We start from the raw sequence: 19,745 nt of genomic DNA, 5'->3' as shown, positions 1-19,745 counted from the left end.
ATCATATCAGTCTGTGACGCTGGCTTTGCAACATCTTGCGTGCCTTTAGGTTCGCCGCGACCAACACTTACCATACACTGACAACAAAAAATGTAGGCGCCGCGGCTTGAACACTGGACCTTTCACATGCCAAGCGAACGCACTACCAACTGAGCTACGCCCCATGCACGACCAAACTGCGCTATTCCCCATTCTTTGCGACTCAGATGCGCACGGACACGATGCTTGGTTGGTTTGTAGCGGTGAAGGGAGCAGAGTACAAAGGCGCGGACCCGTTCATATACACAAAAGTACCAAGTAGTTTCGATGCTCTGGTATTACAAATGAAAATTCCGTCTGTTTTTAACGTCTTAAATTGAAAGAGCCGTCACAAATTGCTCCGTTTTCACTCCTTGACGACAATCATACAGCACCTGAGGTAACAAACACATCTCGAGCCCCATTGTGCACTCCATTATTCATGCCAACTCAGTGCCTCGCTCTTTACTACTGTGTACCAATCTTGTCGTCCAACTGCAAAACACTGGGCCACAATAAGTTTCCGCGTCTCCATTGCACTGCGCATACTACGAAACGCTCCACAAACTTGGCACTCACCCTCGCAGCCGACTTTTCCGACTTTCCACGACGCTCACGCGACGCTCACGCAACGCTCACGCTAGTGACAGCATTATTTATAGTTCGACGTCGCGCCAAAGCGAATGAGCACATTTCGCCTACGGCTTAGGCCGCCCTCCTAGTGTGGCTGCTCGGTGTCTGCAGGCAGCGAGGGTCTGCAAGCTTCCTGTGTTCGCACCTATGTCACCTGTGCTTGCTTGTCAGAGACAGACTACCGCAAAACATACAACTCACTCCATGAATTGATTGCTACGGCATCTGTTATCAGCAGTCACAACTAACAACACCAGTAGCAGCTGACTGCATGCAAAGAATAGGAATGTGCAGTGGAATTTACGTGAACTCAGCGCAAGGCAGATCTTTCCGACATAGGCTTGAGAATCTTACAGGAACACTTGTACTGTTTCTAAATTAAGTGTAGGCGTGGGAGGAGGGTGCTTCCTGCGCACTAATAACAGCACGCTTGTCAATTGTGGATGCTAATAATTCGCTTGTATCTTCCTAGACACATCTGCTGGTTGTGAATTATTCCACTTGCATGGCAAGGTGCGCATGTAGGTGTGTTAAAAATTCTGGAGGCACTGGGTATTGATCCCAGTTCCTCTCGCATATTAAGCGAGCGCTCTACCATATGAGCTACGCCCGCCGCCCCGAAGACTATTGGTGCTACATACAGCCATATAGACGACACAGACCCTTGCACTCCCATTATTCAGCAGACAAAACTACTCTCTATGTATCCGTTAGGGTGTCTTTCAGGTTTCGTGCATTATGTATCGAATCGTAGTTGGCCACAATGAAAGTGGCACGTATAACGTCGAAAATAGAATTCGGACACCGCTCTGAGTAAGACCAACGTGTTGTCCACCCTCTACACTTCAATGAGGTTAAGCCGCGATACCTAAGACAGATCTGCACTCGATGACACCTCGATAACAGCCGGTCCCCACACTTACATCTTGCTCTCCTTACGTCAGTATACATCATATCAGTCTGTGACGCTGGCTTTGCAACATCTTGCGTGCCTTTAGGTTCGCCGCGACCAACACTTACCATGCACTGACAACAAAAAATGTAGGCGCCGCGGCTTGAACACTGGACCTTTCACATGCCAAGCGAACGCACTACCAACTGAGCTACGCCCCATGCACGAGCAAACTGCGCTATTCCCCATTCTTTGCGACTCAGATGCGCACGGACACGATGGTTGGTTGGTTTGTAGCGGTGAAGGGAGCAGAGTACAAAGGCGCGGACCCGTTCATATACACAAAAGTACCAAGTAGTTTCGATGCTCTGGTATTACAAATGAAAATTCCGTCTGTTTTTAACGTCTTAAATTGAAAGAGCCGTCACAAATTGCTCCGTTTTCACTCCTTGACGACAATCATACAGCACCTGAGGTAACAAACACATCTCGAGCCCCATTGTGCACTCCATTATTCATGCCAACTCAGTGCCTCGCTCTTTACTACTGTGTACCAATCTTGTCGTCCAACTGCAAAACACTGGGCCACAATAAGTTTCCGCGTCTCCATTGCACTGCGCATACTACGAAACGCTCCCCAAACTTGGCACTCACTCTCGCAGCCGACTTTTCCGACTTTCCACGACGCTCACGCAACGCTCACGCTAGTGACAGCATTATTTATAGTTCGACGTCGCGCCAAAGCGAATGAGCACATTTCGCCTACGGCTTAGGCCGCCCTCCTAGTGTGGCTGCTCGGTGTCTGCAGGCAGCGAGGGTCTGCAAGCTTCCTGTGTTCGCACCTATGTCACCTGTGCTTGCTTGTCAGAGACAGACTACCGCAAAACATACAACTCACTCCATGAATTGATTGCTACGGCATCTGTTATCAGCAGTCACAACTAACAACACCAGTAGCAGCTGACTGCATGCAAAGAATAGGAATGTGCAGTGGAATTTACGTGAACTCAGCGCAAGGCAGATCTTTCCGACATAGGCTTGAGAATCTTACAGGAACACTTGTACTGTTTCTAAATTAAGTGTAGGCGTGGGAGGAGGGTGCTTCCTGCGCACTAATAACAGCACGCTTGTCAATTGTGGATGCTAATAATTCGCTTGTATCTTCCTAGACACATCTGCTGGTTGTGAATTATTCCACTTGCATGGCAAGGTGCGCATGTAGGTGTGTTAAAAATTCTGGAGGCACTGGGTATTGATCCCAGTTCCTCTCGCATATTAAGCGAGCGCTCTACCATATGAGCTACGCCCGCCGCCCCGAAGACTATTGGTGCTACATACAGCCATATAGACGACACAGACCCTTGCACTCCCATTATTCAGCAGACAAAACTACTCTCTATGTATCCGTTAGGGTGTCTTTCAGGTTTCGTGCATTATGTATCGAATCGTAGTTGGCCACAATGAAAGTGGCACGTATAACGTCGAAAATAGAATTCGGACACCGCTCTGAGTAAGACCAACGTGTTGTCCACCCTCTACACTTCAATGAGGTTAAGCCGCGATACCTAAGACAGATCTGCACTCGATGACACCTCGATAACAGCCGGTCCCCACACTTACATCTTGCTCTCCTTACGTCAGTATACATCATATCAGTCTGTGACGCTGGCTTTGCAACATCTTGCGTGCCTTTAGGTTCGCCGCGACCAACACTTACCATACACTGACAACAAAAAATGTAGGCGCCGCGGCTTGAACACTGGACCTTTCACATGCCAAGCGAACGCACTACCAACTGAGCTACGCCCCATGCACGACCAAACTGCGCTATTCCCCATTCTTTGCGACTCAGATGCGCACGGACACGATGGTTGGTTGGTTTGTAGCGGTGAAGGGAGCAGAGTACAAAGGCGCGGACCCGTTCATATACACAAAAGTACCAAGTAGTTTCGATGCTCTGGTATTACAAATGAAAATTCCGTCTGTTTTTAACGTCTTAAATTGAAAGAGCCGTCACAAATTGCTCCGTTTTCACTCCTTGACGACAATCATACAGCACCTGAGGTAACAAACACATCTCGAGCCCCATTGTGCACTCCATTATTCATGCCAACTCAGTGCCTCGCTCTTTACTACTGTGTACCAATCTTGTCGTCCAACTGCAAAACACTGGGCCACAATAAGTTTCCGCGTCTCCATTGCACTGCGCATACTACGAAACGCTCCACAAACTTGGCACTCACCCTCGCAGCCGACTTTTCCGACTTTCCACGACGCTCACGCAACGCTCACGCTAGTGACAGCATTATTTATAGTTCGACGTCGCGCCAAAGCGAATGAGCACATTTCGCCTACGGCTTAGGCCGCCCTCCTAGTGTGGCTGCTCGGTGTCTGCAGGCAGCGAGGGTCTGCAAGCTTCCTGTGTTCGCACCTATGTCACCTGTGCTTGCTTGTCAGAGACAGACTACCGCAAAACATACAACTCACTCCATGAATTGATTGCTACGGCATCTGTTATCAGCAGTCACAACTAACAACACCAGTAGCAGCTGACTGCATGCAAAGAATAGGAATGTGCAGTGGAATTTACGTGAACTCAGCGCAAGGCAGATCTTTCCGACATAGGCTTGAGAATCTTACAGGAACACTTGTACTGTTTCTAAATTAAGTGTAGGCGTGGGAGGAGGGTGCTTCCTGCGCACTAATAACAGCACGCTTGTCAATTGTGGATGCTAATAATTCGCTTGTATCTTCCTAGACACATCTGCTGGTTGTGAATTATTCCACTTGCATGGCAATGTGCGCATGTAGGTGTGTTAAAAATTCTGGAGGCACTGGGTATTGATCCCAGTTCCTCTCGCATATTAAGCGAGCGCTCTACCATATGAGCTACGCCCGCCGCCCCGAAGACTATTGGTGCTACATACAGCCATATAGACGACACAGACCCTTGCACTCCCATTATTCAGCAGACAAAACTACTCTCTATGTATCCGTTAGGGTGTCTTTCAGGTTTCGTGCATTATGTATCGAATCGTAGTTGGCCACAATGAAAGTGGCACGTATAACGTCGAAAATAGAATTCGGACACCGCTCTGAGTAAGACCAACGTGTTGTCCACCCTCTAGACTTCAATGAGGTTAAGCCGCGATACCTAAGACAGATCTGCACTCGATGACACCTCGATAACAGCCGGTCCCCACACTTACATCTTGCTCTCCTTACGTCAGTATACATCATATCAGTCTGTGACGCTGGCTTTGCAACATCTTGCGTGCCTTTAGGTTCGCCGCGTCCAACACTTACCATGCACTGACAACAAAAAATGTAGGCGCCGCGGCTTGAACACTGGACCTTTCACATGCCAAGCGAACGCTCTACCAACTGAGCTACGCCCCATGCACGAGGAAACTGCGCTATTCCCCATTCTTTGCGACTCAGATGCGCACGGACACGATGGTTGGTTGGTTTGTAGCGGTGAAGGGAGCAGAGTACAAAGGCGCGGACCCGTTCATATACACAAAAGTACCAAGTAGTTTCGATGCTCTGGTATTACAAATGAAAATTCCGTCTGTTTTTAACGTCTTAAATTGAAAGAGCCGTCACAAATTGCTCCGTTTTCACTCCTTGACGACAATCATACAGCACCTGAGGTAACAAACACATCTCGAGCCCCATTGTGCACTCCATTATTCATGCCAACTCAGTGCCTCGCTCTTTACTACTGTGTACCAATCTTGTCGTCCAACTGCAAAACACTGGGCCACAATAAGTTTCCGCGTCTCCATTGCACTGCGCATACTACGAAACGCTCCCCAAACTTGGCACTCACCCTCGCAGCCGACTTTTCCGACTTTCCACGACGCTCACGCTAGTGACAGCATTATTTATAGTTCGACGTCGCGCCAAAGCGAATGAGCACATTTCGCCTACGGCTTAGGCCGCCCTCCTAGTGTGGCTGCTCGGTGTCTGCAGGCAGCGAGGGTCTGCAAGCTTCCTGTGTTCGCACCTATGTCACCTGTGCTTGCTTGTCAGAGACAGACTACCGCAAAACATACAACTCACTCCATGAATTGATTGCTACGGCATCTGTTATCAGCAGTCACAACTAACAACACCAGTAGCAGCTGACTGCATGCAAAGAATAGGAATGTGCAGTGGAATTTACGTGAACTCAGCGCAAGGCAGATCTTTCCGACATAGGCTTGAGAATCTTACAGGAACACTTGTACTGTTTCTAAATTAAGTGTAGGCGTGGGAGGAGGGTGCTTCCTGCGCACTAATAACAGCACGCTTGTCAATTGTGGATGCTAATAATTCGCTTGTATCTTCCTAGACACATCTGCTGGTTGTGAATTATTCCACTTGCATGGCAAGGTGCGCATGTAGGTGTGTTAAAAATTCTGGAGGCACTGGGTATTGATCCCAGTTCCTCTCGCATATTAAGCGAGCGCTCTACCATATGAGCTACGCCCGCCGCCCCGAAGACTATTGGTGCTACATACAGCCATATAGACAACACAGACCCTTGCACTCCCATTATTCAGCAGACAAAACTACTCTCTATGTATCCGTTAGGGTGTCTTTCAGGTTTCGTGCATTATGTATCGAATCGTAGTTGGCCACAATGAAAGTGGCACGTATAACGTCGAAAATAGAATTCGGACACCGCTCTGAGTAAGACCAACGTGTTGTCCACCCTCTACACTTCAATGAGGTTAAGCCGCGATACCTAAGACAGATCTGCACTCGATGACACCTCGATAACAGCCGGTCCCCACACTTACATCTTGCTCTCCTTACGTCAGTATACATCATATCAGTCTGTGACGCTGGCTTTGCAACATCTTGCGTGCCTTTAGGTTCGCCGCGACCAACACTTACCATGCACTGACAACAAAAAATGTAGGCGCCGCGGCTTGAACACTGGACCTTTCACATGCCAAGCGAACGCACTACCAACTGAGCTACGCCCCATGCACGAGCAAACTGCGCTATTCCCCATTCTTTGCGACTCAGATGCGCACGGACACGATGGTTGGTTGGTTTGTAGCGGTGAAGGGAGCAGAGTACAAAGGCGCGGACCCGTTCATATACACAAAAGTACCAAGTAGTTTCGATGCTCTGGTATTACAAATGAAAATTCCGTCTGTTTTTAACGTCTTAAATTGAAAGAGCCGTCACAAATTGCTCCGTTTTCACTCCTTGACGACAATCATACAGCACCTGAGGTAACAAACACATCTCGAGCCCCATTGTGCACTCCATTATTCATGCCAACTCAGTGCCTCGCTCTTTACTACTGTGTACCAATCTTGTCGTCCAACTGCAAAACACTAGGCCACAATAAGTTTCCGCGTCTCCATTGCACTGCGCATACTACGAAACGCTCCACAAACTTGGCACTCACCCTCGCAGCCGACTTTTCCGACTTTCCACGACGCTCACGCAACGCTCACGCTAGTGACAGCATTATTTATAGTTCGACGTCGCGCCAAAGCGAATGAGCACATTTCGCCTACGGCTTAGGCCGCCCTCCTAGTGTGGCTGCTCGGTGTCTGCAGGCAGCGAGGGTCTGCAAGCTTCCTGTGTTCGCACCTATGTCACCTGTGCTTGCTTGTCAGAGACAGACTACCGCAAAACATACAACTCACTCCATGAATTGATTGCTACGGCATCTGTTATCAGCAGTCACAACTAACAACACCAGTAGCAGCTGACTGCATGCAAAGAATAGGAATGTGCAGTGGAATTTACGTGAACTCAGCGCAAGGCAGATCTTTCCGACATAGGCTTGAGAATCTTACAGGAACACTTGTACTGTTTCTAAATTAAGTGTAGGCGTGGGAGGAGGGTGCTTCCTGCGCACTAATAACAGCACGCTTGTCAATTGTGGATGCTAATAATTCGCTTGTATCTTCCTAGACACATCTGCTGGTTGTGAATTATTCCACTTGCATGGCAATGTGCGCATGTAGGTGTGTTAAAAATTCTGGAGGCACTGGGTATTGATCCCAGTTCCTCTCGCATATTAAGCGAGCGCTCTACCATATGAGCTACGCCCGCCGCCCCGAAGACTATTGGTGCTACATACAGCCATATAGACGACACAGACCCTTGCACTCCCATTATTCAGCAGACAAAACTACTCTCTATGTATCCGTTAGGGTGTCTTTCAGGTTTCGTGCATTATGTATCGAATCGTAGTTGGCCACAATGAAAGTGGCACGTATAACGTCGAAAATAGAATTCGGACACCGCTCTGAGTAAGACCAACGTGTTGTCCACCCTCTACACTTCAATGAGGTTAAGCCGCGATACCTAAGACAGATCTGCACTCGATGACACCTCGATAACAGCCGGTCCCCACACTTACATCTTGCTCTCCTTACGTCAGTATACATCATATCAGTCTGTGACGCTGGCTTTGCAACATCTTGCGTGCCTTTAGGTTCGCCGCGTCCAACACTTACCATGCACTGACAACAAAAAATGTAGGCGCCGCGGCTTGAACACTGGACCTTTCACATGCCAAGCGAACGCTCTACCAACTGAGCTACGCCCCATGCACGAGCAAACTGCGCTATTCCCCATTCTTTGCGACTCAGATGCGCACGGACACGATGGTTGGTTGGTTTGTAGCGGTGAAGGGAGCAGAGTACAAAGGCGCGGACCCGTTCATATACACAAAAGTACCAAGTAGTTTCGATGCTCTGGTATTACAAATGAAAATTCCGTCTGTTTTTAACGTCTTAAATTGAAAGAGCCGTCACAAATTGCTCCGTTTTCACTCCTTGACGACAATCATACAGCACCTGAGGTAACAAACACATCTCGAGCCCCATTGTGCACTCCATTATTCATGCCAACTCAGTGCCTCGCTCTTTACTACTGTGTACCAATCTTGTCGTCCAACTGCAAAACACTGGGCCACAATAAGTTTCCGCGTCTCCATTGCACTGCGCATACTACGAAACGCTCCCCAAACTTGGCACTCACCCTCGCAGCCGACTTTTCCGACTTTCCACGACGCTCACGCTAGTGACAGCATTATTTATAGTTCGACGTCGCGCCAAAGCGAATGAGCACATTTCGCCTACGGCTTAGGCCGCCCTCCTAGTGTGGCTGCTCGGTGTCTGCAGGCAGCGAGGGTCTGCAAGCTTCCTGTGTTCGCACCTATGTCACCTGTGCTTGCTTGTCAGAGACAGACTACCGCAAAACATACAACTCACTCCATGAATTGATTGCTACGGCATCTGTTATCAGCAGTCACAACTAACAACACCAGTAGCAGCTGACTGCATGCAAAGAATAGGAATGTGCAGTGGAATTTACGTGAACTCAGCGCAAGGCAGATCTTTCCGACATAGGCTTGAGAATCTTACAGGAACACTTGTACTGTTTCTAAATTAAGTGTAGGCGTGGGAGGAGGGTGCTTCCTGCGCACTAATAACAGCACGCTTGTCAATTGTGGATGCTAATAATTCGCTTGTATCTTCCTAGACACATCTGCTGGTTGTGAATTATTCCACTTGCATGGCAAGGTGCGCATGTAGGTGTGTTAAAAATTCTGGAGGCACTGGGTATTGATCCCAGTTCCTCTCGCATATTAAGCGAGCGCTCTACCATATGAGCTACGCCCGCCGCCCCGAAGACTATTGGTGCTACATACAGCCATATAGACGACACAGACCCTTGCACTCCCATTATTCAGCAGACAAAACTACTCTCTATGTATCCGTTAGGGTGTCTTTCAGGTTTCGTGCATTATGTATCGAATCGTAGTTGGCCACAATGAAAGTGGCACGTATAACGTCGAAAATAGAATTCGGACACCGCTCTGAGTAAGACCAACGTGTTGTCCACCCTCTACACTTCAATGAGGTTAAGCCGCGATACCTAAGACAGATCTGCACTCGATGACACCTCGATAACAGCCGGTCCCCACACTTACATCTTGCTCTCCTTACGTCAGTATACATCATATCAGTCTGTGACGCTGGCTTTGCAACATCTTGCGTGCCTTTAGGTTCGCCGCGACCAACACTTACCATGCACTGACAACAAAAAATGTAGGCGCCGCGGCTTGAACACTGGACCTTTCACATGCCAAGCGAACGCACTACCAACTGAGCTACGCCCCATGCACGAGCAAACTGCGCTATTCCCCATTCTTTGCGACTCAGATGCGCACGGACACGATGGTTGGTTGGTTTGTAGCGGTGAAGGGAGCAGAGTACAAAGGCGCGGACCCGTTCATATACACAAAAGTACCAAGTAGTTTCGATGCACTGGTATTACAAATGAAAATTCCGTCTGTTTTTAACGTCTTAAATTGAAAGAGCCGTCACAAATTGCTCCGTTTTCACTCCTTGACGACAATCATACAGCACCTGAGGTAACAAACACATCTCGAGCCCCATTGTGCACTCCATTATTCATGCCAACTCAGTGCCTCGCTCTTTACTACTGTGTACCAATCTTGTCGTCCAACTGCAAAACACTGGGCCACAATAAGTTTCCGCGTCTCCATTGCACTGCGCATACTACGAAACGCTCCACAAACTTGGCACTCACCCTCGCAGCCGACTTTTCCGACTTTCCACGACGCTCACGCAACGCTCACGCTAGTGACAGCATTATTTATAGTTCGACGTCGCGCCAAAGCGAATGAGCACATTTCGCCTACGGCTTAGGCCGCCCTCCTAGTGTGGCTGCTCGGTGTCTGCAGGCAGCGAGGGTCTGCAAGCTTCCTGTGTTCGCACCTATGTCACCTGTGCTTGCTTGTCAGAGACAGACTACCGCAAAACATACAACTCACTCCATGAATTGATTGCTACGGCATCTGTTATCAGCAGTCACAACTAACAACACCAGTAGCAGCTGACTGCATGCAAAGAATAGGAATGTGCAGTGGAATTTACGTGAACTCAGCGCAAGGCAGATCTTTCCGACATAGGCTTGAGAATCTTACAGGAACACTTGTACTGTTTCTAAATTAAGTGTAGGCGTGGGAGGAGGGTGCTTCCTGCGCACTAATAACAGCACGCTTGTCAATTGTGGATGCTAATAATTCGCTTGTATCTTCCTAGACACATCTGCTGGTTGTGAATTATTCCACTTGCATGGCAATGTGCGCATGTAGGTGTGTTAAAAATTCTGGAGGCACTGGGTATTGATCCCAGTTCCTCTCGCATATTAAGCGAGCGCTCTACCATATGAGCTACGCCCGCCGCCCCGAAGACTATTGGTGCTACATACAGCCATATAGACGACACAGACCCTTGCACTCCCATTATTCAGCAGACAAAACTACTCTCTATGTATCCGTTAGGGTGTCTTTCAGGTTTCGTGCATTATGTATCGAATCGTAGTTGGCCACAATGAAAGTGGCACGTATAACGTCGAAAATAGAATTCGGACACCGCTCTGAGTAAGACCAACGTGTTGTCCACCCTCTACACTTCAATGAGGTTAAGCCGCGATACCTAAGACAGATCTGCACTCGATGACACCTCGATAACAGCCGGTCCCCACACTTACATCTTGCTCTCCTTACGTCAGTATACATCATATCAGTCTGTGACGCTGGCTTTGCAACATCTTGCGTGCCTTTAGGTTCGCCGCGACCAACACTTACCATGCACTGACAACAAAAAATGTAGGCGCCGCGGCTTGAACACTGGACCTTTCACATGCCAAGCGAACGCTCTACCAACTGAGCTACGCCCCATGCACGAGCAAACTGCGCTATTCCCCATTCTTTGCGACTCAGATGCGCACGGACACGATGGTTGGTTGGTTTGTAGCGGTGAAGGGAGCAGAGTACAAAGGCGCGGACCCGTTCATATACACAAAAGTACCAAGTAGTTTCGATGCTCTGGTATTACAAATGAAAATTCCGTCTGTTTTTAACGTCTTAAATTGAAAGAGCCGTCACAAATTGCTCCGTTTTCACTCCTTGACGACAATCATACAGCACCTTAGGTAACAAACACATCTCGAGCCCCATTGTGCACTCCATTATTCATGCCAACTCAGTGCCTCGCTCTTTACTACTGTGTACCAATCTTGTCGTCCAACTGCAAAACACTGGGCCACAATAAGTTTCCGCGTCTCCATTGCACTGCGCATACTACGAAACGCTCCCCAAACTTGGCACTCACCCTCGCAGCCGACTTTTCCGACTTTCCACGACGCTCACGCAACGCTCACGCTAGTGACAGCATTATTTATAGTTCGACGTCGCGCCAAAGCGAATGAGCACATTTCGCCTACGGCTTAGGCCGCCCTCCTAGTGTGGCTGCTCGGTGTCTGCAGGCAGCGAGGGTCTGCAAGCTTCCTGTGTTCGCACCTATGTCACCTGTGCTTGCTTGTCAGAGACAGACTACCGCAAAACATACAACTCACTCCATGAATTGATTGCTACGGCATCTGTTATCAGCAGTCACAACTAACAACACCAGTAGCAGCTGACTGCATGCAAAGAATAGGAATGTGCAGTGGAATTTACGTGAACTCAGCGCAAGGCAGATCTTTCCGACATAGGCTTGAGAATCTTACAGGAACACTTGTACTGTTTCTAAATTAAGTGTAGGCGTGGGAGGAGGGTGCTTCCTGCGCACTAATAACAGCACGCTTGTCAATTGTGGATGCTAATAATTCGCTTGTATCTTCCTAGACACATCTGCTGGTTGTGAATTATTCCACTTGCATGGCAAGGTGCGCATGTAGGTGTGTTAAAAATTCTGGAGGCACTGGGTATTGATCCCAGTTCCTCTCGCATATTAAGCGAGCGCTCTACCATATGAGCTACGCCCGCCGCCCCGAAGACTATTGGTGCTACATACAGCCATATAGACGACACAGACCCTTGCACTCCCATTATTCAGCAGACAAAACTACTCTCTATGTATCCGTTAGGGTGTCTTTCAGGTTTCGTGCATTATGTATCGAATCGTAGTTGGCCACAATGAAAGTGGCACGTATAACGTCGAAAATAGAATTCGGACACCGCTCTGAGTAAGACCAACGTGTTGTCCACCCTCTACACTTCAATGAGGTTAAGCCGCGATACCTAAGACAGATCTGCACTCGATGACACCTCGATAACAGCCGGTCCCCACACTTACATCTTGCTCTCCTTACGTCAGTATACATCATATCAGTCTGTGACGCTGGCTTTGCAACATCTTGCGTGCCTTTAGGTTCGCCGCGACCAACACTTACCATACACTGACAACAAAAAATGTAGGCGCCGCGGCTTGAACACTGGACCTTTCACATGCCAAGCGAACGCACTACCAACTGAGCTACGCCCCATGCACGAGCAAACTGCGCTATTCCCCATTCTTTGCGACTCAGATGCGCACGGACACGATGGTTGGTTGGTTTGTAGCGGTGAAGGGAGCAGAGTACAAAGGCGCGGACCCGTTCATATACACAAAAGTACCAAGTAGTTTCGATGCTCTGGTATTACAAATGAAAATTCCGTCTGTTTTTAACGTCTTAAATTGAAAGAGCCGTCACAAATTGCTCCGTTTTCACTCCTTGACGACAATCATACAGCACCTGAGGTAACAAACACATCTCGAGCCCCATTGTGCACTCCATTATTCATGCCAACTCAGTGCCTCGCTCTTTACTACTGTGTACCAATCTTGTCGTCCAACTGCAAAACACTGGGCCACAATAAGTTTCCGCGTCTCCATTGCACTGCGCATACTACGAAACGCTCCACAAACTTGGCACTCACCCTCGCAGCCGACTTTTCCGACTTTCCACGACGCTCACGCAACGCTCACGCTAGTGACAGCATTATTTATAGTTCGACGTCGCGCCAAAGCGAATGAGCACATTTCGCCTACGGCTTAGGCCGCCCTCCTAGTGTGGCTGCTCGGTGTCTGCAGGCAGCGAGGGTCTGCAAGCTTCCTGTGTTCGCACCTATGTCACCTGTGCTTGCTTGTCAGAGACAGACTACCGCAAAACATACAACTCACTCCATGAATTGATTGCTACGGCATCTGTTATCAGCAGTCACAACTAACAACACCAGTAGCAGCTGACTGCATGCAAAGAATAGGAATGTGCAGTGGAATTTACGTGAACTCAGCGCAAGGCAGATCTTTCCGACATAGGCTTGAGAATCTTACAGGAACACTTGTACTGTTTCTAAATTAAGTGTAGGCGTGGGAGGAGGGTGCTTCCTGCGCACTAATAACAGCACGCTTGTCAATTGTGGATGCTAATAATTCGCTTGTATCTTCCTAGACACATCTGCTGGTTGTGAATTATTCCACTTGCATGGCAAGGTGCGCATGTAGGTGTGTTAAAAATTCTGGAGGCACTGGGTATTGATCCCAGTTCCTCTCGCATATTAAGCGAGCGCTCTACCATATGAGCTACGCCCGCCGCCCCGAAGACTATTGGTGCTACATACAGCCATATAGACGACACAGACCCTTGCACTCCCATTATTCAGCAGACAAAACTACTCTCTATGTATCCGTTAGGGTGTCTTTCAGGTTTCGTGCATTATGTATCGAATCGTAGTTGGCCACAATGAAAGTGGCACGTATAACGTCGAAAATAGAATTCGGACACCGCTCTGAGTAAGACCAACGTGTTGTCCACCCTCTACACTTCAATGAGGTTAAGCCGCGATACCTAAGACAGATCTGCACTCGATGACACCTCGATAACAGCCGGTCCCCACACTTACATCTTGCTCTCCTTACGTCAGTATACATCATATCAGTCTGTGACGCTGGCTTTGCAACATCTTGCGTGCCTTTAGGTTCGCCGCGACCAACACTTACCATACACTGACAACAAAAAATGTAGGCGCCGCGGCTTGAACACTGGACCTTTCACATGCCAAGCGAACGCACTACCAACTGAGCTACGCCCCATGCACGAGCAAACTGCGCTATTCCCCATTCTTTGCGACTCAGATGCGCACGGACACGATGGTTGGTTGGTTTGTAGCGGTGAAGGGAGCAGAGTACAAAGGCGCGGACCCGTTCATATACACAAAAGTACCAAGTAGTTTCGATGCTCTGGTATTACAAATGAAAATTCCGTCTGTTTTTAACGTCTTAAATTGAAAGAGCCGTCACAAATTGCTCCGTTTTCACTCCTTGACGACAATCATACAGCACCTGAGGTAACAAACACATCTCGAGCCCCATTGTGCACTCCATTATTCATGCCAACTCAGTGCCTCGCTCTTTACTACTGTGTACCAATCTTGTCGTCCAACTGCAAAACACTGGGCCACAATAAGTTTCCGCGTCTCCATTGCACTGCGCATACTACGAAACGCTCCACAAACTTGGCACTCACCCTCGCAGCCGACTTTTCCGACTTTCCACGACGCTCACGCAACGCTCACGCTAGTGACAGCATTATTTATAGTTCGACGTCGCGCCAAAGCGAATGAGCACATTTCGCCTACGGCTTAGGCCGCCCTCCTAGTGTGGCTGCTCGGTGTCTGCAGGCAGCGAGGGTCTGCAAGCTTCCTGTGTTCGCACCTATGTCACCTGTGCTTGCTTGTCAGAGACAGACTACCGCAAAACATACAACTCACTCCATGAATTGATTGCTACGGCATCTGTTATCAGCAGTCACAACTAACAACACCAGTAGCAGCTGACTGCATGCAAAGAATAGGAATGTGCAGTGGAATTTACGTGAACTCAGCGCAAGGCAGATCTTTCCGACATAGGCTTGAGAATCTTACAGGAACACTTGTACTGTTTCTAAATTAAGTGTAGGCGTGGGAGGAGGGTGCTTCCTGCGCACTAATAACAGCACGCTTGTCAATTGTGGATGCTAATAATTCGCTTGTATCTTCCTAGACACATCTGCTGGTTGTGAATTATTCCACTTGCATGGCAATGTGCGCATGTAGGTGTGTTAAAAATTCTGGAGGCACTGGGTATTGATCCCAGTTCCTCTCGCATATTAAGCGAGCGCTCTACCATATGAGCTACGCCCGCCGCCCCGAAGACTATTGGTGCTACATACAGCCATATAGACGACACAGACCCTTGCACTCCCATTATTCAGCAGACAAAACTACTCTCTATGTATCCGTTAGGGTGTCTTTCAGGTTTCGTGCATTATGTATCGAATCGTAGTTGGCCACAATGAAAGTGGCACGTATAACGTCGAAAATAGAATTCGGACACCGCTCTGAGTAAGACCAACGTGTTGTCCACCCTCTAGACTTCAATGAGGTTAAGCCGCGATACCTAAGACAGATCTGCACTCGATGACACCTCGATAACAGCCGGTCCCCACACTTACATCTTGCTCTCCTTACGTCAGTATACATCATATCAGTCTGTGACGCTGGCTTTGCAACATCTTGCGTGCCTTTAGGTTCGCCGCGTCCAACACTTACCATGCACTGACAACAAAAAATGTAGGCGCCGCGGCTTGAACACTGGACCTTTCACATGCCAAGCGAACGCTCTACCAACTGAGCTACGCCCCATGCACGAGCAAACTGCGCTATTCCCCATTCTTTGCGACTCAGATGCGCACGGACACGATGGTTGGTTGGTTTGTAGCGGTGAAGGGAGCAGAGTACAAAGGCGCGGACCCGTTCATATACACAAAAGTACCAAGTAGTTTCGATGCTCTGGTATTACAAATGAAAATTCCGTCTGTTTTTAACGTCTTAAATTGAAAGAGCCGTCACAAATTGCTCCGTTTTCACTCCTTGACGACAATCATACAGCACCTGAGGTAACAAACACATCTCGAGCCCCATTGTGCACTCCATTATTCATGCCAACTCAGTGCCTCGCTCTTTACTACTGTGTACCAATCTTGTCGTCCAACTGCAAAACACTGGGCCACAATAAGTTTCCGCGTCTCCATTGCACTGCGCATACTACGAAACGCTCCCCAAACTTGGCACTCACCCTCGCAGCCGACTTTTCCGACTTTCCACGACGCTCACGCTAGTGACAGCATTATTTATAGTTCGACGTCGCGCCAAAGCGAATGAGCACATTTCGCCTACGGCTTAGGCCGCCCTCCTAGTGTGGCTGCTCGGTGTCTGCAGGCAGCGAGGGTCTGCAAGCTTCCTGTGTTCGCACCTATGTCACCTGTGCTTGCTTGTCAGAGACAGACTACCGCAAAACATACAACTCACTCCATGAATTGATTGCTACGGCATCTGTTATCAGCAGTCACAACTAACAACACCAGTAGCAGCTGACTGCATGCAAAGAATAGGAATGTGCAGTGGAATTTACGTGAACTCAGCGCAAGGCAGATCTTTCCGACATAGGCTTGAGAATCTTACAGGAACACTTGTACTGTTTCTAAATTAAGTGTAGGCGTGGGAGGAGGGTGCTTCCTGCGCACTAATAACAGCACGCTTGTCAATTGTGGATGCTAATAATTCGCTTGTATCTTCCTAGACACATCTGCTGGTTGTGAATTATTCCACTTGCATGGCAAGGTGCGCATGTAGGTGTGTTAAAAATTCTGGTAGCACTGGGTATTGATCCCAGTTCCTCTCGCATACTAAGCGAGCGCTCTACCATCTGAGCTACGCCCGCCCGCCCCCCCCCCCCCCCCCCGAAGACTAATGGTGCTACATACAGCCATATAGACGACACAGACCTTTGCACTCCCATTATTCAGCAGACAAACACTACTCTCTATGTATCCGTTAGGGTGTCTTTCAGGTTTCGTGCATTCTGTATCGAATCGTAGTTGGCCACAATGAAAGTGGCACGTATAACGTCGAAAATAGAATTCGGACACCGCTCTGAGTAAGACCAACGTGTTGTCCACCCTCTAGACTCCAATGAGGTTAAGCCGCGATACCTAAGACAGATCTGCACTCGATGACACCTCGATAACAGCCGGTCCCCACACTTACATCTTGCTCTCCTTACGTCAGTATACATCATATCAGTCTGTGACGCTGGCTTTGCAACATCTTGCGTGCCTTTAGGTTCGCCGCGACCAACACTTACCATGCACTGACAACAAAAAATGTAGGCGCCGCGGCTTGAACACTGGACCTTTCACATGCCAAGCGAACGCTCTACCAACTGAGCTACGCCCCATGCACGAGCAAACTGCGCTATTCCCCATTCTTTGCGACTCAGATGCGCACGGACACGATGGTTGGTTGGTTTGTAGCGGTGAAGGGAGCAGAGTACAAAGGCGCGGACCCGTTCATATACACAAAAGTACCAAGTAGTTTCGATGCTCTGGTATTACAAATGAAAATTCCGTCTGTTTTTAACGTCTTAAATTGAAAGAGCCGTCACAAATTGCTCCGTTTTCACTCCTTGACGACAATCATACAGCACCTGAGGTAACAAACACATCTCGAGCCCCATTGTGCACTCCATTATTCATGCCAACTCAGTGCCTCGCTCTTTACTACTGTGTACCAATCTTGTCGTCCAACTGCAAAACACTGGGCCACAATAAGTTTCCGCGTCTCCATTGCACTGCGCATACTACGAAACGCTCCACAAACTTGGCACTCACCCTCGCAGCCGACTTTTCCGACTTTCCACGACGCTCACGCAACGCTCACGCTAGTGACAGCATTATTTATAGTTCGACGTCGCGCCAAAGCGAATGAGCACATTTCGCCTACGGCTTAGGCCGCCCTCCTAGTGTGGCTGCTCGGTGTCTGCAGGCAGCGAGGGTCTGCAAGCTTCCTGTGTTCGCACCTATGTCACCTGTGCTTGCTTGTCAGAGACAGACTACCGCAAAACATACAACTCACTCCATGAATTGATTGCTACGGCATCTGTTATCAGCAGTCACAACTAACAACACCAGTAGCAGCTGACTGCATGCAAAGAATAGGAATGTGCAGTGGAATTTACGTGAACTCAGCGCAAGGCAGATCTTTCCGACATAGGCTTGAGAATCTTACAGGAACACTTGTACTGTTTCTAAATTAAGTGTAGGCGTGGGAGGAGGGTGCTTCCTGCGCACTAATAACAGCACGCTTGTCAATTGTGGATGCTAATAATTCGCTTGTATCTTCCTAGACACATCTGCTGGTTGTGAATTATTCCACTTGCATGGCAATGTGCGCATGTAGGTGTGTTAAAAATTCTGGAGGCACTGGGTATTGATCCCAGTTCCTCTCGCATATTAAGCGAGCGCTCTACCATATGAGCTACGCCCGCCGCCCCGAAGACTATTGGTGCTACATACAGCCATATAGACGACACAGACCCTTGCACTCCCATTATTCAGCAGACAAAACTACTCTCTATGTATCCGTTAGGGTGTCTTTCAGGTTTCGTGCATTATGTATCGAATCGTAGTTGGCCACAATGAAAGTGGCACGTATAACGTCGAAAATAGAATTCGGACACCGCTCTGAGTAAGACCAACGTGTTGTCCACCCTCTAGACTTCAATGAGGTTAAGCCGCGATACCTAAGACAGATCTGCACTCGATGACACCTCGATAACAGCCGGTCCCCACACTTACATCTTGCTCTCCTTACGTCAGTATACATCATATCAGTCTGTGACGCTGGCTTTGCAACATCTTGCGTGCCTTTAGGTTCGCCGCGTCCAACACTTACCATGCACTGACAACAAAAAATGTAGGCGCCGCGGCTTGAACACTGGACCTTTCACATGCCAAGCGAACGCTCTACCAACTGAGCTACGCCCCATGCACGAGCAAACTGCGCTATTCCCCATTCTTTGCGACTCAGATGCGCACGGACACGATGGTTGGTTGGTTTGTAGCGGTGAAGGGAGCAGAGTACAAAGGCGCGGACCCGTTCATATACACAAAAGTACCAAGTAGTTTCGATGCTCTGGTATTACAAATGAAAATTCCGTCTGTTTTTAACGTCTTAAATTGAAAGAGCCGTCACAAATTGCTCCGTTTTCACTCCTTGACGACAATCATACAGCACCTGAGGTAACAAACACATCTCGAGCCCCATTGTGCACTCCATTATTCATGCCAACTCAGTGCCTCGCTCTTTACTACTGTGTACCAATCTTGTCGTCCAACTGCAAAACACTGGGCCACAATAAGTTTCCGCGTCTCCATTGCACTGCGCATACTACGAAACGCTCCCCAAACTTGGCACTCACCCTCGCAGCCGACTTTTCCGACTTTCCACGACGCTCACGCTAGTGACAGCATTATTTATAGTTCGACGTCGCGCCAAAGCGAATGA

This window comes from Schistocerca gregaria, chromosome 10, assembly GCF_023897955.1.
Source record: "Schistocerca gregaria isolate iqSchGreg1 chromosome 10, iqSchGreg1.2, whole genome shotgun sequence".
Taxonomy (NCBI): Eukaryota; Metazoa; Arthropoda; class Insecta; order Orthoptera; family Acrididae; genus Schistocerca; species Schistocerca gregaria.
Note: the sequence above shows the minus strand (reverse complement) of the source record.